We start from the raw sequence: 19,811 nt of genomic DNA on the forward strand, positions 1-19,811 counted from the left end.
TTTCAGCGAATTCCTGGAAGGAATTTCAGCGAATTCCTGGAAGGAATTTCAGCGAATTCCTGGAAGGAATTTCATCGAATTCCTGGAAGGAATTTCAGCGAATTCCTGGAAGGAATTTCAGCGAATTCCTGGAAGGAATTTCAGCGAATTCCTGGAAGGAATTTCAGCGAATTCCTGGAAGGAATTTCAGCGAATTCCTGGAAGGAATTTCAGCGAATTCCTGGAAGGAATTTCAGAGAATTCCTGGAAGGAATTTCAGAGAATTCCTGGAAGGAATTTCAGAGAATTCCTGGAAGGAATTTCAGAGAATTCCTGGAAGGAATTTCAGAGAATTCCTGGAAGGAATTTCAGAGAATTCCTGGAAGGAATTTCAGAGAATTCCTGGAAGGAATTTCAGAGAATTCCTGGAAGGAATTTCAGAGAATTCCTGGAAGGAATTTCAGAGAATTCCTGGAAGGAATATCAGAGAATTCTTGGAAGGAATTCCAGCGAATTCTTGGTAGGAATTCCAGCGAATTCTTGGTAGGAATTCCAGCGAATTCTTGGAAGGAATTCCAGCAAATTCTTGAAAGGAATTCCAGCGAATTCTTGGAAGGAATTCCAGCGAATTCCTGGAAGGAATTTCAGCGAATTCCTGGAAGGAATTTCAGCGAATTCCTGGAAGGAATTTCAGCGAATTCCTGGGAGGAATTCCAGCGAATTCCTGGGAGGAATTCCAGCGAATTCCTGGGAGGAATTCCAGCGAATTCCTGGGAGGAATTCCAGCGATTTCCTGGAAGGAATTCCAGCGAATTCCTGGGAGGAATTCCAGCGAATTCCTGGGAGGAATTCCAGCGAATTCCTGGGAGGAATTCCAGCGAATTCCTGGGAGGAATTCCAGCGAATTCCTGGGAGGAATTCCAGCGAATTCCTGGGAGGAATTCCAGCGAATTCCTGGGAGGAATTCCAGCGAATTCCTGGGAGGAATTCCAGCGAATTCCTGGGAGGAATTCCAGCGAATTCCTGGGAGGAATTCCAGCGAATTCCTGGGAGGAATTCCAGCGAATTCCTGGGAGGAATTCCAGCGAATTCCTGGGAGGAATTCCAGCGATTTCCTGGAAGGAATTCCAGCGAATTCCTGGGAGGAATTCCAGCGAATTCCTAAAAGGGATTCCAGCGAATTCGTGGGAGGAATTCCAGCAAATTCCTGGGAGGAATTCTAGCAAATTCCTGGGAGGAATGCGAGCGAATTCCTGGGAGGAATTAAAGCGAATTCTTGGGAGGAATTCCTACAAATTCTTTGGAGGAATTCCAGCGAATTCCTGGGAGGAATTCCAGCGAATTCTTGAGAGGAATTCCAGCGAATTCCTGGGAGAAATTCCAGCGAATTCCTGGGAGGAATTCCAGCGAATTCCTGGGAGGAATTCCAGCGAATTCCGGGGAGAAATTCCAGCCAATTCCGGGGAGAAATTCCAGCGAATTCCGGGGAGGAATTCCAGCGAATTCCTGGGAGGAATTCCAGCGAATTCCTGGGAGGAATTCCAGCGAATTCCTGGGAGGAATTCCAGCGAATTCCTGGGAGGAATTCCAGCGATTTCCTGGAAGGAATTCCAGCGAATTCCTGGGAGGAATTCCAGCGAATTCCTGGGAGGAATTCCAGCGAATTCCTGGAAAAAATTTCAGCGAATTCCTGGAAGGAATTTCAGCGAACTCCTGAAAGGAATTTCAGCGAATTCCTGGAAGGAGTTTCAGAGAATTCCTGGAAGGAATTTCAGAAAATTCCTGGAAGGAATTTCAGAAAATTCCTGGAAGGAATTTCAGAAAATTCCTGGAAGGAATTTCAGAAAATTCCTGGAAGGAATTTCAGAAAATTCCTGGAAGGAATTTCAGAAAATTCCTGGAAGGAATTTCAGAAAATTCTTGGAAGGAATTTCAGAAAATTCCTGGAAGGAATTTCAGAGAATTCCTGGAAGAAATTTCTGTGAATTCCTTGAAGGAATTTCAGCGAATTCCTGGAAGGAATTTCAGCGAATTCCTGGAAGGAATTTCAGCAAATTCCGGGAGGAATTTCAGCGAATTCCTGGAAGGAATTTCAGCGAATTCCTGGAAGGAATTTCAGCGAATTCCTGGAAGGAATTTCAGCGAATTCCTGGAAGAAATTTCAGAGAATTCCTTGAAGGAATTTCAGCGAATTCCTGGAAGGAATTTCAGCGAATTCCTGGAAGGAATTTCAGCGAATTCCTGGAAGGAATTTCAGCGAATTCCTGGAAGGAATTTCAGCGAATTCCTGGAAGGAATTTCAGCGAATTCCTGGAAGGAATTTCAGCGAATTCCTGGAAGGAATTTCAGCGAATTCCTGGAAGGAATTTCAGCGAATTCCTGGAAGGAATTTCAGAGAATTCCTGGAAGGAATTTCAGAGAATTCCTGGAAGGAATTTCAGCGAATTCCTGGAAGGAATTTCAGCGAATTCCTGGAAGGAATTTCAGCGAATTCCTGGAAGGAATTTCAGCGAATTCCTGGAAGGAATTTCAGCGAATTCCTGGAAGGAATTTCAGCGAATTCCTGGAAGGAATTTCAGCGAATTCCTGGAAGGAATTTCAGCGAATTCCTGGAAGGAATTTCAGCGAATTCCTGGAAGGAATTTCAGAGAATTCCTGGAAGGAATTTCAGAGAATTCCTGGAAGGAATTTCAGAGAATTCCTGGAAGGAATTTCAGAGAATTCCTGGAAGGAATTTCAGAGAATTCCTGGAAGGAATTTCAGAGAATTCCTGGAAGGAATTTCAGAGAATTCCTGGAAGGAATTTCAGAGAATTCCTGGAAGGAATTTCAGAGAATTCCTGGAAGGAATTTCAGAGAATTCCTGGAAGGAATTTCAGAGAATTCCTGGAAGGAATTTCAGAGAATTCCTGGAAGGAATTTCAGAGAATTCCTGGAAGGAATTTCAGAGAATTCCTGGAAGGAATTTCAGAGAATTCTTGGAAGGAATTCCAGCGAATTCTTGGTAGGAATTCCAGCGAATTCTTGGAAGGAATTCCAGCGAATTCTTGGAAGGAATTCCAGCGAATTCTTGGAAGGAATTCCAGCGAATTCTTGGAAGGAATTCCAGCGAATTCTTGGAAGGAATTCCAGCGAATTCTTGGAAGGAATTCCAGCGAATTCTTGGAAGGAATTCCAGCGAATTCTTGGAAGGAATTCCAGCGAATTCTTGGAAGGAATTCCAGCGAATTCTTGGAAGGAATTCCAGCGAATTCTTGGAAGGAATTCCAGCGAATTCTTGGAAGGAATTCCAGCGAATTCTTGGAAGGAATTTCAGCGAATTCTTGGAAGGAATTCCAGCGAATTATTGGAAGGAATTCCAGCGAATTATTGGAAGGAATTTCAGAGAGTTCTAGGAAAGAAATCCCGCGAATTCTTGGAAGGAATTCCAGAGAATTCTTGGAAGGAATTCCAGAGAATTCTTGGAAGGAATTCCAGAGAATTATTGGAAGGAATTCCAGAGAATTCTTGGATGGAATTCAAGAGAATTCTTGGAAGGAATTCTAGTGAATTCTTGAAAGGAATTCCAGCGAATTATTGGAAGGAATTCCAGCGAATTATTGGAAGGAATTTCAGAGAGTTCTAGGAAGGAATTCCAGCGAATTCTTGGAAGGAATTCCAGAGAATTATTGAAGGGATTCCAGAGAATTCTTGGATGGAATTCCAGAGAATTCTTGAAAGGAATTCCAGAGAATTCTTGGATCGAGTTCCAGAGAATTCTTGGAAGGGATTCCAGAGAATTCTTGGATCGAATTCCAGAGAATTCTTGGAAGGAATTCCAGACAATGCTGTAAACGAATTCCAGAGAATTCTTGAATCGAATTTTAAAGAATTCTAGGAATGGATTCCAGAGAATTCTTGGAAGGAATTCCAGAGAATTCTTTAAACGAATTCCAGAGAATTCTTGGACCGAATTCCAGAGAATTCTTGGAAGGATTTCCAAAGAATTCTTGGAAGGATTTGCAGAGAATTCTTGGAAGGAATACCTGAAAATTCCTGGAAGTAATTCCAGAAAATTCCTATGCGAACTTTCAGAGACTTCGAGTTCCTGGGAAGAAATCTTAACAAGTTTCAATTAATTAATGAAAACCAACAACGATTCGCATGTCCTGTAGAAAAATTATTCTTAAATTAGTAAGAGTGATAGAAAGCAACGGTTAGGAAAGACTAGCCACAAGCAGGAGAAAGAGAAAGAGAGAGATAAAAAGAACAAAACGAAACATATAAACGGTTGTCAATTCAGGAAAGGTCACCTGTTAGATTTCATTTTTATACGAGTATTTTTCTTAAGTAGCATTTTTTATTCTCTTCGGTTCGTTAGCCATCTGAAACTTGCGTAGCCGCAACATTATACCTAGGTAGACAAAGAAAAGGATTGGTTTCGTACATGCGACGAAAGAAAAAAAAACTAGCATTTGCTCATTGAAAAACGCAGAAGTTTAGATAGAGAGCGAGAGAGAGAAAATGGACTGAGTGCATGCGACAGTGTGAGTGTGTAAGTGAGCATGAGTGTCGCAGTAAGCGGAACTTAGACACGGATCACATTATGACTTGGTTGTGCTTAGCAGTTGCGGTGAGTCCATTCCATATTTCGAGTTAGCAATTCAGATCGTAGATTCTTAATTTCTTCTACCACAATCCAAGAATGATAGTTAAACAATGACAGTGCGAGAGCGTGAATGCGATTGAGACGCGAGAGTGATCGAAATAGGACAGATCGGTGAAGTACTAGATTTGTAGTAATGAGCTGAATTTTAGTATGGTGAGAAGGTCAATTCTCCGTTTCCGCAATAAAACGGTGCAAAAAGCGTGGGTATTATGATTCCTTGAATAATTTGATGCTGTTTGAGCAAAACTTTGGGCAACAGTGTTGTTGTTTTCTCCATTTCTTGCAACATAAACAACACAGTTATCCAAAGTTTTGCTCAAACAACATCAAATTAAGCAAGGAATCATAATACCCACGCTTTTTGCACCATTTCATTGCTGAAACGGAGTATTGACCTTCTCACCGTACTAAAATTCAGCTCATTACTACAAATCTAGTACTACACCGAACGTACCCCATTTAGGTCAAAATACTCTTCGGAAAAAAAATGACGTAGAGAAGGATGCTTTCGGCTTATTTGAAATAAAATACGTTCCAGTGTTTTGAGAAGCAACCAATGAATGCGGTAACTAGAAGGAAATATTTAGCAAGTGTCATAAAGTTGTTATTAGATTTATACAAAATATCATTCAATTGCTCATCATTAGTGTGGCCATTTTTGTATTCTGTTAAGTTTAATCGCTCCCATCAAGCAGACAAAAAAATGAACAAAACAAGAAGTAATAAGAAATGAATTGTATAGACAACAAGCACTTGGAACCTTATAATAAATGTTAACATTATTAGAATAAAGTAATATTATTATTGAAATTGAATTAAAGAAGCATATATTGAACATAGGATAATTTAAATAACTAATTTAAATGAAAATAAATGGAAAGGTGTCTACCGCCGAGAATCGAAGACAGAAAAGAACGAAACTGGAAAGGGAAATGTCACAGGAAACAAAAGGAAAGTAGGTGTAATAGTTTGATAAATTGTATTTAAACCAATGAACGAAAACGTCGTCAACTAAATAAAAGTAAAAAAAAAAACATTGAGAGTATAAATTAACGTAAACAAAGCATGGCCTGCTGTTGTCCCCGTCGGCAGCAGTGGGCTACTAATAACCGAAAAATAAAGATAAACTATGTTTGTGTATTTAATTAAACCCAAACTTAATAAACAAAAACCAGAACGAATCCGAAAGAATGGAAAATGTTATGTGCCGTGTATAAACAAGAAAACTTTTTCTACACGCTCTCAATACCGTAAACGAAACAGTCAAGAAATAGTACATCAAAACCCAAAAAAAACTTCTGAGTTCCACCACTAGCAACAACTCAAAGAATGCATCCGGACTGCGAAAAGAAACTAAAAAGGCTATACGATACATGAGATTTGATCTTATCACGCCTAGCCGAGAGTAATAACAACTAAAAACAAGCAATTTGTTCAGATCAAACGACGAACGACGCAAAACACAGCTACCAACTTTTCGTCAGGTGGAACAATAGGAAATAAAATTGGGACAAACAGATGTGGAAAACGAACAGCCATCTTCCCCTCCGAAGTAACAACTCGAGGAAAATGTACACCCAAAAAAAAACACACTCACACACAATGAAACAAACACATTTGAGATGAAATAAATGAAAAATGACATATAAATGTTAACAGGTTGGTGGTTGGCTTTTCGTTATTGCGAAAGAAAAAAAGAATCCTATCATAAACAAACCGATTATTTTTATCTTCACTTTTCCACGCCGAACATTGCACTCAAGGCAAAGAATTTTCCGAAATTAGCTGCGTACCCGCTCATGGTTGATTTTTTTGTGCTGAACGAACAATGCACCGCCGACGAAGATGATTTCAAAACACTCAAAGTTCCTCTTATTTAAAAAATCTCCCAAAATTTCTCGCAATGCTTCATCATATCTTGCTCGTTTTAACAACATAACGAAGCATTTCTTCAAAATTTGTTACTTCAGTTGCTCTAACAAATACATAAATTGTTTTTAGTGTATGCATAATAGCTTTTGCAATGGATCGCTACACTACTACTGAAGTTGTAGACATTTTCTGAACATTATCGAAAAGCTTACTGAACAATAATCCCGGAAAAAAAGAAAAACAAAAAACAATGATGAGTTCTTACACTCAAACTAATTTACTGATAGAATCTAAGTGCAGGAAGCACATAGATTACGAACAAGAGAGAGAAAAATCATTCTATGTGCAACTAATAAAAATTATAACTACTTTATTGACTTTCAATATTTTTATAATAAACTTAGAGTGTAGCAACATAAAAATCAACCCTGGTCAAATAAAATCCAAACATAAACATAACAACTTAAAACGAGCATGGCGCCGCTGGAAACGATCGTTTTGTCGCGAAAAATTGCAAAATTTCTCTTTCAAACGGGTGCTTTACACACCAAACGCTTTCAGCAATATTTTGCTGAATTTTGCCGAGCTGAAGGGTTCAGCAAAATTTTTTGCTGAACTTTTGGCAAAGTTTGCTGAACTTCAGCAAAACGTTACTGGTGATCAGTAGAGTTTACTGAACAAATCAGCAAATTTTGCTGAATTTCAGTAAAATTTTTGCTGAAACCTTCAGCTCGGCAAAATTCAGCAAAATTTTGCTGAAACCCTCAATCGATTTTTGGTGTGTAAGGATGAAATTAGCCGACCGAGTTGCTTGGTGTTTTTGATGGTGAGTACATAGTTAACTTATTATTCATTATTTAAATACTATTTCAATCTACGTACATCTCTTTTACATTTTCATTAGAGATGCACAACGTCGACCGTTCCTCCATCGTCATCAAGGTCAAACTCTTAAACGATTTCGGAGCGGCCGGATGGAGTTTACGCGCACACGGATAGGCCATAACATCGGCGGACCTTCCTGGATGATTGCCTTCATCGACCGCGGCAGCGCCGGATCTCCCTGGATTGTTATCTTCCTTGGCTTCCTTGGCATCGGCAGATTGAGTATATGCAATAAGGGATTGGTCACTGGGCACATTGTGCCCGGCGTACATGCTGGCACCCAAGGATTTATAAATAAAACTTATTTTACTATTAAACCAATCAAGTCGATAATGAGTTATCCAAAATTTTCATTTATTTTCACTTAGAGCCAACTTCCAAGGAAAAAAAATGATATTCATATCAATAGAAATCATGTGCCTGACGATTGAAATCTAATCGACTGATTTTTGAAAAGCAAAAGGTTCGCACATGAAATTCATCTTGTCTGAGTTGACAAAATTTTGATAGGGCTGCACTTATTTTTCAAGTGCAAAAGCAATTGGTCACAATCTAAGTGCAGGACACTTACATTCAATATGTTAATTTTTCTGAGTGATAGAGAACTCCTAGAAAGTCGTAAAACTCCATGAAGTATTTATGAAAATAATCCGGTTGAAGTTGGGTTGACTCTAACAGAAATAACAAAAACAAGTGATTTAACAATTCTCGATGAACCATGAGCAATGAGCATGGTACATGAATGCATTTTTTGTTGGTGTCCCAGGCTAATAATCATACTCGGCTTCGCAAGATTACACGAAACGGTAAGATGTTGCTTGAAATGCATCAGGAAAACGTTACCGATAATGAATATCCGGTCGTCCACATCTCCTCCAAAATCGACACCGTGAGTTCTCGTCTTGAGCTGTGTTGCTGTAGATAGTCCTTCAGCATCATTTTCGGTTTTCAATGTTTCGTAAAGAACAAAAGATGGTCGACTTAGATGGTCAAGATCATGGTTTTCTATCCGCGAATTGTCCAATACAAACAGAAGCTCGATTGCTTCTGTCCAAATTCCTGTAGCACCGTATCCAACTGCGCATTCCAAACGCGACTGAACCGATTTAGACCATAGAGAATCTTCATCAGTCTGCAGACTCTTCTGCCCGACGCGGAAAATCCCTGGAGCACAGAAACTTCCATGTGCTCGACCTGCAGGTCGCCTTGAAAGAATGCTCCAAGTATCGTACGACCACATACCGTACGATCGGGGAACACACTTCGTTGTCCAGGCCAGGTCGTTGAGAACATCCCTTCATCACGAGACGGCCCAAGTAATCAAAAGTTCAGATAAGAGGATACTTTATAAGCTAAGCAGCTTCATTTTTAAGTAATTTTGGAACTTTAAAGTTCACATAAATTATCTGGAAAGCCATCTATCAATGATTTTTAAGTACAAGATAACCCACTTTTGCTTTTCCCATACAGTTCATCGGCGAACACATTTATTCGACAACAGCGCCTTCTTGCGCCAGGAAATCGAACGATTATAACAAAGACCATCAAAGCAGCTGTTGTGTTTTGCTGCATCGTAGACGTCATTTGATTTAGTTGCTGGTCGGACCTCATGATGTGTTTGGAAGTAATCTTTCTTTCTCCATACCGGCCAATGCACCTGCATATGCCCTCATGAAGTCCGGACAGATTTGGCCATTGAACCAAAAGTGTTTTGTATTGCTTCCCTTTTTGAGTTGTAACGAAGAGATTCTCTTTAAGTCATCCCTCGAATCAGAAGGTTAATGCTAAATCTGGAGAGACGTCGCAATGTTGGCAAAAAGATTTACAGGATATTTTCGCCGTAACCATTAATACTAGAGAAAGGCAGTTATGAGTTTCGGTTGGGGGGGGGGATGTTTTTGATACTATCTCTTCACCTACTCGTTCAGGTTGATTCACAACTTGGTGTGAGCATTTACGCTTCTCTGACATTTTGGTTGCATAATAGCAAATTAACGAATCAAGCGGTCGGGGTCCCACGCAACATGGCTGTTGTTGAAAAAGTTATACCCCCAGAAATTCCCTTCAGGAAGTTTTGACAGGATTTGGTGGAAATGAAGTTAGGTTTTAGATGCCTGTGCTGTTAAGATGGTGTCCACACCGAAACCGCACCAAAGCATGAATCGCATGAATCATACTCGAGCTTGAAAAGCGCATTGTAGCTGCCTACCGTGTTTCTGACTCCCATATTGAATTGCATTACAAGATCCCACAACTTTAGTCGTGAAACCTTGGAGCACTGAGAAATGACGTCTGGAATTCATCTAAAACTGTCATTGTTTATCATCTTTATTTTTTCAATCAAAGCCACCTGCGGCTTTGCGGCAGTAAATTAGTTCGACCGCGAGTCAACCGTGTCGCTGCTGTCGGTAAAATGCGTTCGCCAGTTCTGCGCTAGAGTGGGTCATATTCTTAATATATTATATTTGCATCTATGCAGCTTCTGATGGAATTTTACATTCATGCAGGTACAAACATGTATTTTTCAGATTTATTACAACGTTGTTGGCATTGTGATTCATGTCTGCAATTGCTGTCAATAATTATATTTCACACACACGTCGCTCCTATGTAGATTTTAACTGGATCATACTGCATGGTAGACTGCTGATTTACCGCTGCGTTGCCGCAGACATTTGACAAAGTAAAGCAAATTTTACTACTGTATAAGTGTGAAAACTTGCTGCCGACAGGGAATCGATTCAAGTCAGGCTTCATCCGCCATTCACTTAATCGTAATTTTAGTAATGCAGTAGAGCGCTCTCGCGCAGTGGCCATTGGTTCGAATCCGGTGGGCGGTATATTTGTTTTGTTCAAACCTTATATTCATTGATTTGATAATTTGATATTTGTCTTTTATTTGAGTATGTTTAAACAATTACTTTCGGCAAAACATATCATTTAATTATTCATTGAAACACAATTCTACTGAATTGAACTTCTATGAACTTGAAAGTTCAGACAAAGTTCCGAGTAGCATCTTAAGCAACTTTCAAGCTGCTTAAGAGGCTAACAATGAACCTTGCCTGAACTTGTGTGCGAAATTCCAGCAAGGCTCGTCGTTAGCCTCTTAGGCGGTCAGAAAGTTCCATTCGGAACTTTATCTGTACTTCGTGGAACTTGAAAGTGTAATTTGCTACGGGCAGTGGAACTTTTGGTTACTTGGGGGCCTTTTACCTCTGCACAGTGGTACCGCCATAGGCCAAAAATCGAAAAATTGATTGTCTAATTTATGAGTTTGTATAATTTTTATAAATCAATTATGTTCCCAAGAATGCAGAAAATCCATTTTTATGTAAGTTTCTGTTGCATATTTTGCATGAGAGCATGGGTACTGTTATGCAATTTCACATTCTTAAAATTTGTCGAAAAATCACATGACTTTTGAGCTGTACTCCGCGTCTTCGTATAACAAAACCAAGTAGATTTTCAATTGGTTTTCAACGCAGAGAATCAGAATAGATGTTTATCTTCCAATTCGAAGCGCTAAAAACCGAATCTGGATGTTTTTGAACCAATGGGGATGTGAGTAAAAGGCTCATAATTTTACCAATGGAATATATACATAATAAAAATTCATGTAACATTTCAAACATGTTCTTAACCACATTTAATCAATCGTCCTCCAGCAAATGATCAGATTTGAGTAGGAGAATCAATCTGTGAAGGTTGTAGCTGCAAATATCAGCATACAAGCTTGCAGGATGTATTGGAAGTTACCCGTTATTTTTATAAAAAATATGTATTAAAATAACTACAAAATTATATATATACTAGTATTTCTGTAATTGTCTGAAATGCGTACCAAATGACTGAATTTTGTACTGGAGATATTTCAAAGATTTTACAATAATTGAGGGATATTTTATTTGAAAACAATCTTTGAAAATGTTTTTTTTTAATTATGAACAAAAAATACACTTCTGGAGGTATTGAGGTATTCATACCTCAATAGTTGCATAACAACCATTCTTATTTGGCCTCGTCAAAACTTACCTCTATAATTGTCGAATTTGATAAGAAGTTTTGCATTTGCTGCCAACATTTAAAAAAAATCCTCAAAATCCATTCAGTACCTAAAACTGTAGTGCTGGAAGAAGAAGGAGTAAATACGATCTTTTAGTAATATTTACTGAAAGAGCGTATTTACTCCTCATATTCCCTTCCCAAATCGGAATATTTGATAAATTCATTAACGTTAAATCTTAGTGTACAAATTGATTTCTTTTAAAATAGCAGGCGCCGATTAAATTGCAATGACGAGGGGTATTTGTATATATTTATTTTATTGGGTTAGAGCTATACATGATTAAAATTCCACGTACTATATTACTGGATAGCAGTTGCTATGCAATTGTAAGAAACATGTACGGCTGGACAAATACTTGAATCTTTTTTATTGTGCAAAACGCAGGCCCATGAATTATATGACATATAACTGTGTAAAGCAATATTTTTATGGTTGAAAAATTTCCCTTTACGTACGTTTTGTGAATTAATTCTGAATATTTGTTTGAAATAATTTCAGAAGTAATTGATTCTGTAATTGCACTGTTGTTACTATTGTTTCAAAATTTTCGCTTTTGGGCATTAGGTACTGTAGTTATACATACTAATTCGATATGTGATGATTTTTTCTGTGTTTCGACAATGCGATCTACCTTATTTCTGAAAAAAAAATATTCAGTTTCATATATTGATTTTATTGCAGTAGAAATATAACCTACTAATAAAATCCCAATTATAATGCTAATACTTATTCTATTCACAAGAATCTATTATGATATTGTCGTGATAAACATGTTTTAACGTGCAATACTTAGCAGAAATTCCTCAGAACTCGACCCACTCTTCATAATAATTAAAAATATTTTATTACTGATTTCTGTGTAAAATAAAGGTTTTTAATGATACAGTCGAACCTCCATGAGTCGATGTTCCTTGACTCGATATCGACTCATGGAGGTATTTTTTTTCCATACTGAAAAATAAATTCTTGGTTACTATGATGGTCCCTCCAAAATACTTCCAAAAGGATTTCTGTTCCACTACTCGATATTTCCATGAGTCGATGGTCCCTTCAATATCGACTCATGGAGGTTTTACTGTATTTTCATTTATCATAAATAAAAATGTTCAAAGTTCATATTTTTCAAGTGATGATTATGAAAATGAACTGGAATATCCTTTTTTAGTCATAACATGGTATTTCTGGTCACTTATAATGATTCTGCCCTTCAAAAAACGAAGAAAAGGATTTATGACCGCTTCCCTGAACAAATGGAACCACTGTGCTCTGGTTGTTCGGGCAAGTCCGGGAGCACACACGTGCTGTTCTCGTTTGGGGAGGTGATTTCTTCTCGCATCGCCTCCATCCATAGTTCTCGGTGATAACTTAAGAGAATCCCTCGCTTATGTATCCTTTCCTGAGCACCCCTGAGCGCCGCTGTGAGTGTAGCTATCGTCTACTCTCCAGTTCGATCTACCTGTTAGGCCAGGACTACAAAAAGTAACGTCAACAATCGACTCCGCACCGTTCCGACTAAAGGTACTCTTGGTACCGACATTGGCCAGATCGTCATCTAGTATGGCCAGTGTCTCTAGCAGGATCTGACCCCGCTGGTTCATGAAATGGCTTCCCCATTCAAAGGCCCAGGCATTGAAGTCACCCGCTATTACCACCAGACTTCGTCCTGTCAGCACGGTCATCATACAGTCCAGCATCTGCGTGAACTGCTCGATTTGCCACCGCAGAGGCGCAGCTTCAACTACAGAAGAAGACCCCGGGTACCTTGGACTACCTATTGGATGCCTGTTGTTCACGGATTTCCCGGTACAAATCAGACAAATAAGTGGACTCATGCAGCCTTGTGCCTTATGGTCATCGGCGCCACATCTCCTACACAATTTGCGCCTGTCAAGGCCTTTGTAGGTCCATGACTTGTGTCCTGATTCCAAAAAAAATTCCTGAAACAAATCTCCGGTGGCTCATGGAACGTCAGTTGACATACGCACCAGCCTACCTTGATCCTTTCTACTTTAATCTTTCAGGACGCGCGCCATCAAGCAGCTGAAACTGCACCGCGCTCGCGCTGTACACGACAAACGAGGTTTTTTGGTAGTGTTGTACTTTTTACAACGGCGCGCGCGCTGAAACGTTAATGGACTTTTTACGTCCGCCACAGGTAGCTGAAGCAAGGCTACCTGGTGTTCCTGCCGGCCCTTTCCTTAGCCTAACGGCTGCGGTAGTCACCTGCTCGTTACACTGTTGCCGCAGTGCCGTGACGAGCTCTTCCACTTCGGGTCAAGGTTTTTCACCTTCAGAATCACCTCTTGTGTAAGAGCCCTCACCTCTACCCCTTCGCCAAGGACCTCTTCCGCCAAGCTTTTGTAGGCGGTGCTCTTGCGTTCCTTATCGCGCTTCACCTCCAGGATCATCTCGCCCGTACGAGTACGTCTGATACTGCGCACGTCGGCTCCCAGATCCACGAGCTTGGTGGCGTTTCGCATCGCCTTTAAGACGTCCGAGACGAGTACTTAGACTGTTCGGTCTTGATGACGAGCGCATTGCCTCTCTCGCGCTTGGCACCTACTATTTTACGCCTTCTTGGTTTGGCGTCTCTGTTCTTCTCGATCTGCAGCTTTTTCTTGTTCCTCTTCCGTTCGACTTGCGTCCAAGGGGGCCCTCCCTTTGGTTCACCTCGGGTTCACCCTGCTCTGTGGTTGCTTCCCAGCTTTCAGTTTCCGGGACGCCTGGCTGGGATCCGACTTGCCAGCACTCCTGCCGACCTTCGGGGTTAGTACCTCCCTAGTCTTGCGGGCATCACCTGACGGCTGCCTCACCCTCTTCTGCGAGTGCTTATCATGAGCAGCCGCATCCGCCACACCTTTTGGGTTTCCTGCGAAAGAGAAGGCCTTCGTCTGGGTAGACTTCGTAACCTTTACTTTCGCTGGTCCCGCCACTGCTGTAGTTTTTACGAGTCTTACGTCCTTGCTTATGTTGGACTTTGTGGACGCAACGTCGATGATCTTGCCAAGCTGTTGCTCAGCCACCTCTATCGCGCACAGCCCGTATCTACTTTGGCTGATGGTCCTCATCAACCACACTTCGTCCAATACCTCCCCCAGCAGGCTAGCCGGGGAATGAATCGGAGCACCCACACTGGAGCAGCGTGCGCAGCTTCCCGCTTCTGATTCCTCACTTCTTAATAGAGACCTCTCTAACCCACTACTCCTTGCGAAGGGATTAGCCTCGCCAATACCACTATCTCCTGTATGATTTGTTTGTTAGTTTAACCCTAAAAGGGATACCTTCATGGTCTCAGTTTCGTCACCTCGCTGAGTGTGTTCCATCAAAGACGAGCTCTGAAAGGCGCCTGGGGTCAAATGGACCCCAGGTATCCCTTTTAGGGTTAAATTTGTCTTCAGAGTCAATCCCACGAGTTGCACGGAAACAGAGGTCATTTATGCGGTAAGGGATGAAATACTGTGTAGGGTAGCCAGGCTCCGTTAACGATCGAGCATTTTTGCACCCCCTCGATCGCTCGATCACTCATTCCTCGGCATGGGTCGTTTCACACCTTGAAAGTTGTACTAGGATTAGTAGTAGGAATTCATACCGACGATCGGAAAGGATCAATGGCGTAGCCATAGCGTGCTCCCCCCCCCAGACCGAGCAACTAAATTCTAACTTAACCGAAAAACTTAGATGATCAGAGCTGTTTTTGACTAGTAAAAATAAAATTCCCCTGCATCCTCGTATTTTTTTTAATGTGTGCAGGAATTCCTTCGGAAATTCTTGGAGAAATATCTTCGAAAATTCCTGGAAGAATTCCATCGGAAATTCCTGAAGGATTCCTTCGGAAATTTCTGGAGCAATTCCTTCGGAAATTCCTTGGGCAGTTCCTTGCGAAAATCGTTGATGAATACCTTCGGAGATTTCTGGAGGAATTCTTTAAGAAATCTATAGAAAAATTCGTGAGGAAATCCTTAGGTGAATTCCTTACGAAATTCCTGGACAAAATAATTCCAAACTTCCTGGAGGAATGCTTTTGGAAATTCCTGAAGGAATTCCTTCGGATATTGCTGGACGAATGTCATTGAAAATTCCTGGAGGAATACTGTCGGAAATTCCTAGCAGAATTCCTTCGAAAAATCCTGAAGGAATTCTTTCGGAAATTCCGGGAGGAATTCCTTCGGAAATTTCATTAGTAATTCCTTCAAGGAATTCCTGGAGGAATTCTTTTAGAAATTTCGGGAGGAATTCCTTCGGAAATTGCTGGACGAATTCCTTTGGAGATTCCTGGAGGAATTCATTCGGAAATTCCAGGAGAAATTCCTTTAGGAATTCCTGGAGAAATTCTTTCGGAAATTCCTGAAGGAATTCCATCGGAAATTGCTGGACGAATTCCATTGGAAATACCTGGAGGAATTCCTTCCAAATTCTTGGAGGAATCCCTTCGCAAAATCCTGGAAGAATTCCTTCGGAAATTTCTGGAGAAATTCCATCGGAAATTCCTGAAGGACTTCGTTCGGAAATTACTGGAGGAATTCCATCGAAAATTCCTTGGCGAGGTCCTTCGAAAAATCTTGGATGAATACTTTCGGAAATTTCTGGAGGAATTCTTTCAGAAATTCCGGGAGGAATTCCTTCGGAAATTGCTGGACGAATTCCTTTGGAGATTCCTGGAGGAATTCATTCGGAAATTCCAGAAGGAATTTCTTTAGGAATTCCTGGAGGAATTCTTTCGGAAATTCCTGAAGCAATTCCTTAAAAAATCTTGGAGGAATTCCTTAAAAAACTCCAGAAGGAATTCCTTCCAAAATTCTTGGAGGAATCCCTTCGCAAATTCCTGGAAGAATTCCTTCGGAAATTCCTGAAGGAATTCCTTCGGAAATTCCTGAATGAATTCGTTCGGAAATTCCTGAAGGATTTCCTTCATGAATTCGTTTGAAGATTCATGGAGGAATTCCTTTGGAAATTCCTGCTGGAATTCTTTCGGAAATTCTTAGGGGAATTTATCCGGAAATTCCTGGAGAAATCCCTCCGGAATCTCTTGGATGCATTCCTTCTGAAATTCGTGGAGCAATTATTTCGGAAATTCCTGGAGGAATTCCTTCGGAAATTCTTGGAGGAATTTCTTTAAAAATTCCCGGAGGAATTCCATTGAAAATTCCTGGAGGAATTCCTTCGGAAATTCCTGGAGAATCTCTTTTGGAAATTCCTGAAGGATTTTTTTTTTGAAATTCCAGGAAGAATTCCTTCAGAAATTCCAGGAGAAATTTTGTCGGAAATTCCTGGAGAAATTCCTTTGGAAATTTCCAAAAGAATTTCTCCATGAATTTCGGATGTAATTCCACCAGGAATTTTGCGAAGGAATTCCTTCTGGATTTTCCGAATGAATTCTTTCATGTATTTCCGAGGGAAATCCTCCAGGAACTTCCGGAGAAATTCCTCCAGGAAATTTCGGAAAAAATCCTCCACAAATTTCTGGAGGAATTACTCCAGGAATTTCCAAAGGAATTCTTCCAGGAATTTGCGAAGGGATTCCTCCAAGAATTTTGGAAGGAATTCCTTCTGGAGTTTTTTAAGGAATTCCTCCAAGATTTTTTAAGGAATTGCTTCAGGAATTTCTCTTGGAATTTTCAAAGGATTTCCTCCTGGAATTTCCGAAGGAATTCCGTCATGAATGTCCGAGGAAATCCCTCCATGAATTTTCGAAGGAATTCCTCCATGAATTGCCGAACAAATTCCTCCAGGAATTTTGCCAAGAAATTTCTAAAGGATTTTCTAAAGGAATGCCTCCATGAATTTCCGAAGGAATTCCTCCAGAAATTTTCCGACGGAATTCCTCTACGAATTTCCGAAGAATTCATCAAGGAATTTCTGGAGGAATTCCTCCAAAAATTTCCGAAGAAATTCTTCTAGGAATTTTCAAAGGAATTCCTCTTGGAATTTTTAAAGGATGTCCTCCTGGAATGTCCGAAGGAATTCCTCCATGAATGTCCGAAGGAATTCCTCCATGAATTTCCGGATGAATTTCTTCAGAAATTTCCGAAGGAGATGCTCCAGGAATTTTCAAAGAAATTCCTTCTGCAATTTCCGAGGGAATTCCTCCTGGAATTTCCGAAGAAATTCCTTCATAAATTTCCGAAGGAATTACTTCAGGAATTTCCGAAGGAAATCTTCCAGCAATTTCCGAAGGAAAAGAAATTTCAGGTAGGAATTTCTCCAGGTATTTCCGAAGGAATTACTGCAGGAATTTCCGAAGAAATTCCTCCAGGAATTCCCGAAGGAAATCCTCCACGAATTCTCGAAGGAATTCCCCCAAAAATTTCCGAGGGAATTCCTCCAGGATTTTCCCGAAGAATTCCTTTATGAGTTTCCGGAGGAGTTTTTTCAGGAATTTCCGCAGGAATTCCTCCAGGAATTTTCAAAGGAATTTCTCCTGGAATTTTCAAAGGATTTTCTCCTGAATTTTCGAAGGAATTCCTTTACGAATTTCCAAAGAAATCCCTCCCGGAATTTCCAAAGAAATTTCTTTTGGATTTGCCTTGAAATACCTCCAAAAATTTCCGAATGAATTCCTCAAAAAATTTTGACGGTTGTCCTCAAAAAAATTCCTTAGGATTTTCTCACATAATCCCCAAACGTGTTTCTGAAGGAATGTTTGAAGGAGTTTCTCAAGTTTTCGTAGGAGTTCCGCAATACATTTTTGAAGGAATTTCTTGAGGAATTTCCGAAGAAACTTCTCAAGGATTTCTCGCTGGAATTCTTGAGGAATTTCGTAAAGATTTATGAAAAAAAAACGAAAAAAATCCTCAACGAACTTATCAAACAATTTCTCACGAAATTTCCGAAGGTATTCCATAAGACATTTCAGACATATGTCAAAAAAATTTCCAAACGAACTCCTTTAACAATTTCCGAATTTTCCTTATCAAGGCATTTTTAAAGGAATTTTTCAAAGAATTTCCGAATGAGTTCCTCTAGGAAATAAAAAATCACAAAACGCATTTCTTCAGGAATTTCCGAAATATTTTTTCAAGGAAGTTTAGAAAGATTTTTAAAGAAATTCCTTATGGAATTTCAGAAGGGATATCTCACGAGACTTTTAGTGGATTTTTTCAATATTTTCGAAAGAATTGCTTCAGGAATTTGGGAAGGAATTCTCACAGAAATTTCCGGATGAATTCCTCCAAGAATTTTTGAAGGTATTCCTCAAGGAATTTTCGGAAGAATTCCTCACGAAAACTCCGAAGGAGTTCCTTAAGGAATATTCTAAATCTATTTCAAAGAAATTCCTCAAGGAATTCCCGAAGCATCTTCTAAAGGAAATCGTAGAAGAACTCTCGAAGGAATGTCTTATGGAATTTCTCAAGGAGCTTTAGAAATGAAGGAATTCCTCATGAAATTTCTGAAGAATTTGTCTAGGAATTACCGGTGGAATTCCTCAAGGATATTCGAAATAAATTCCTGAAATTATTTTTTAATTGATTCCTTTAAAAATTTCCGAATACATTCCTCTAGCAACTTCCAAAGATATTCCTATAAGAATTTCCGAAGGAATTCCTTTAGAAATTTTCATAGATTTTTTTCCGGTAATTCCGAAGGAATTCATTAAAGGATTTTTCGAAGAAATTTCTCCAAAAATTTCTTAGGGTATTCCTCAAGGAAAGGAATCTTAGTTTGATTGGAATTTTTGAAAGAATTCCCGGAGAAATTCTTAAAGTATTTTCTGGAGCTTCTCTAACGGATTTCTGGTGTAATTAAGAATGATATTTGTAAAGAATTACTGGGGAAATTCTCAAAAGAATGCATGGTGAAGTTCGTAATAAAACTTCTGGAGGAATTATTGAAGAGATTTCTGAAGGTATTCCCAACGGAATTACTGCAAGTTTTCCGAAGGTAATTTCTGCTGGAATATCTACATCAAAATAACCTGGAAAAATATTAAAGTAATTTCTGGAGAAACTGCTGGATATATTCAAATTCATGATGGCATTGATTAAGAAATTCCTGAAGCAATATCTTGAGGAATTCCTCAGGATTATAATCATATATCATTCTTCCATTGAACCATTCCTGTTAATTACCCATATTTCATACTTCACTTTTATTTTTTTTTTAAATGATGAAGTATTTGAACTCCTTGTTACTGCAAAGTGGCTTTCCGTGTAAGGGTGCTCGCCCCCCCCCCCTGGCCGAAAAGCTGGCTACGCCCTTGGAAAGGATGGACAGAACCTTACGAACTGGAATTTGGTTGAATAAATAAAAGTAAACGCTCCATGTGCTGAACTCAGGAACAGTTTGGATAACCTAGCACATTGTTATATGTCTGTCAGATCCTCTATAACGTTAAAAAAAGTAAACCCCAAAGGGTGCATAT

The sequence above is a fragment of the Aedes albopictus genome, chromosome 1 (genome assembly GCF_035046485.1).
Source record: "Aedes albopictus strain Foshan chromosome 1, AalbF5, whole genome shotgun sequence".
Lineage (NCBI taxonomy): Eukaryota > Metazoa > Arthropoda > Insecta > Diptera > Culicidae > Aedes > Aedes albopictus.